General features: G+C 43.6%; 1 pseudogene; it reads right to left on the bottom strand.

Moving 5' to 3' along the window:
- Nucleotides 1-1,386: 1,386 nt before the first annotated feature.
- Nucleotides 1,387-1,499, bottom strand: LOC117202646 (uncharacterized; annotated as a pseudogene).
- Between the last annotated feature and the right edge of the window lie 1,854 nt (nucleotides 1,500-3,353).

Consider the following 3,353-nt stretch of genomic DNA (forward strand, 5'->3'; position numbering starts at 1 on the left):
CAAATGGAAGTACGTTTTGGAGATGGGGAGAAATTAATAACGATTTCCCAAGCTGAGGAGGTGAAGTCGGCTGTCGCAAGCCATGGGGGCGCTCTGATCTCGTTCTTCTGCTCGGCTTGAAGAAAAATCTCTCTTTGCCCTGGAATACCATGGCCTGGAGGCCTTTAAATTAAAAACAGTTGTGAAACTGGCAGCAATTTAGAACTTATGCCAGTGCATGAATCCGTAAAGAGCAGGGCCTCAGGGATGCAGGTCATGTGTCTATAAAGAGGCCTGCTTTGTATCCTTGGTTGTTACTAAGGCAAGCCTTTGGCCTACCACTTCTTTTCTCTCACAGGGGGAATGCTGGCTCCTTGGGGTTGTTTCCCACCCTTCCTTCTGACTTAACCTCCCTCCTGGTCCCCGTCCTGGGGTTCTAGGGTTTGCCCCGTGCACGGGGGTGCCGTCAGGGCCTGGTGTTTCTCAATGTCTCCCAGGTCAGGGACAGAAGCGTCCAGACAGTGGTTGATGCCTCCCAAGAACACAGGGTGACCAGGAGACAGCATGGCAAGGGCTAGAGAAGACAATGTAGCTACAGAGGAAGCCCCCGCGAACAACGTGAATCCAAGCCTGCAAAACCAAACACCGTTTTATGGAAGATATTTTTGTTAACTCCCAGAGAAGGTAGCGGAAATGCCAGACAATAAAATAGCAAGTTGAGGATGGGCCAGTAAAATCCCTCCTTAGTGTTTACGGCCTGACTGCTTTGAAGCCAGGAGGTGAGCTTGGTCAGAGGAAGGGGTGTGAGCCTCGAGGGTGGTGGACAGACAGAACCTTAACTCTTTTCCCCACAAAAATCTTCCCACTGACACTTTCTCTAGCATTTTGCCTCCTCCAGTGCGGTGTTCTTGTGCAGAGGGTCCCAGAACATCCTAAGTTATATGGCATCATTAATTAAAAAGTGAAATCCACCTATAAGGACAAAGAAGCCCAAGGACGCGATATCAGTTAATCCTATTTGGCAGAAAAAGAATTCACACTTAAATCTGAAACCATAATTATTTCCTTAAGTCACATTCAGAGTTGTATTCAGCAGGTTATGCTGACAGTCATTGACTGACTGTCTCATATGTGTGGTAGCAGGGAATAGTTTGGTGGGGTCAGACATTACATACAAAGATAAGGGATCTGCATTGTTTCTTGTAGAGAATTGATTTTCTTTTTTTTTTTAACATCTTTTGCTTTACAATGGTGTGTTAGTTTCTGCTGTATAACAAAGTGACTCAGCTATACGTATACATATATCCCCATATATCCTCCCTCTTGTGTCTCCCTCCCACCCTCCCTATCCCACCCCTCTAGGTGGTCACAAAGCACTGAGCTGATCTCCCTGTGCTAGGCGGCTGCAAAAATATGGAACGCTTCACGAATTTGCGTGTCATCCTTGCTTCAAGTAGCAGGGGCCATGCTAAGCTGCTCTGTATCGTTGCAATTTTACTATACGAGCTGCCGAAGCGAGCAGGAGAATTGATGTTTTAAGGCAAAGGGATGCTTGAGCAGAGCTGTGCTTTAGAAGAGCCATAGTAGAATAATTTTGAAGATACAGGTAATAGCTAATGTCTCTTGAACACTTACTGTGTGCCAGAAACCGGGTTATTTTATTACATGCATTCTCTTCTTGAATCTCCATACAACCTATGAAGTAGGTACTACTCTTGTCCTCATTTTACAGCTAGGCAGCCTGAAGCTCAGGGAGGTCCAAGGTCACACAGCTTGCAAGTGGTGGAGCAAGGATGAGACCCAAGTCTCAACAACTGCAGAGCGCACACTCCTAACTACTATAGATCAGGCCTAGTGTGTACATTGCTCATTGCATCAAGTGTCCAGAAAAACTTGTTTCCTTCGTGTAGAAGAAGGGGCAAACCTCTAGATTTGGGATTTTGAGATACAGATATCAGGGGTGCCAGATTTAGCAAATAAAAATACAGAACGCTTAGTTAAATTTGAAAAGTAGCTGTAACAAGCTTTTGTAACTTATTAAAGGTAGCTGAATACAGGACATTTAAGGCACCCTGCATAAAGATGCAGGACAAAAGTCACTACATGCTGGACACGGCCTGTGCACAGAGGACGCTTAGCAGCCCCACCAGGTGTGCACCCTGGGTCTGTCATGCCACTTCTCTGCCATCTTGGGCAAACCCACCTCTCTTCACCTCATTCTTCTCAGCTGAAACATGTGGATAATAATATCTAAGTGAGATGATATAAAATGTCTGGTAGAGTGCCAGGCATAGAGTAGGTGCTCAATAAATGCTTTGTTGGTGAACTGGGCAGCTGCCTAGTTTCCAGAGAAAGTTTTTTTTTTTTTTTTTCCATTCAGAAGAACACTTAACTCTTACTGAGTATTTTATTCATCAAAGACTTGGCCTTTTCTTCATGAAAAATATATCTTTTAATGGGGGTCATTTCTTGATGTTTCGTGTAGCCTGTATTTAAAAACATTAGCCATTTCCTCTAATAGGAAAGTTGCTACACAAGTGAAAAAAAAAATAAGGCAACAGAAACAATGCCCATTATATTATCTTCAAGCCTTTATTATGTAGGTATTAAATTTGAACTCAGAGGTCGTCACACTCTGAAAGTGTTTCCATCTGGAGCGCTCCATTCTCCATTCTGTCGGTTCAATTAAGCCTGAGAATTTAAATTATCTCCCTAACTCTAAAAATATGTATAGATACTTCTGAAAGTGGAAACGATTCCAGGGCTTAGAAGAAATGCTGTGGAGTGAATGTGCTCACAGCTCTCAGGCCAGGAGGGTTGACCCTTCCAGATCTTTGAAAGGTTGTGGAAAGACCGTAAAAATCAAATCAAATCAAGTCAAAATAGACAGCCTTTCTCTCAAGAAGAGCGTTTGGAAAAGAGGTGGAGGGATGGAAGACTCGTGTGTGAAAAAAACATATACACTCAGTGGGAAACATGTTTGTCTAAAAACATTAAATTAAAAACTCTGAGTGACAGCATTTCTTCCTTTCTTTCTCTCATTTCCAGTTCATTCTTATCAGAATTCTGTCAGCTCTCAAACTGACATTTTCCTGTTCTGATCTTTTCTCAGATAGTAAAGAGGGATTTTTATTTTTTTTATTTTTTTATGGGGCTGATGCAAACAGCAGATCCGTCTACAGAGAAACGTCAAGGACGGTTTGGAGTCCTAAACCCTGACCCTCCTGCCCTCTCCTAACTAGCTATTGACATTGAACTTAAAAAAAGCGGCAATGCTGAGATGAGATAATGCTTTAAAGTGGAAGAGAACAGGGCTACAGGGAGGAAGTGGGGGGGGGGGGGGCGTTGGCAAGTGAATTTGCTGCTGGGCCGAG

Source organism: Orcinus orca, chromosome 20, assembly GCF_937001465.1.
Source record: "Orcinus orca chromosome 20, mOrcOrc1.1, whole genome shotgun sequence".
NCBI classification, from domain to species: Eukaryota; Metazoa; Chordata; class Mammalia; order Artiodactyla; family Delphinidae; genus Orcinus; species Orcinus orca.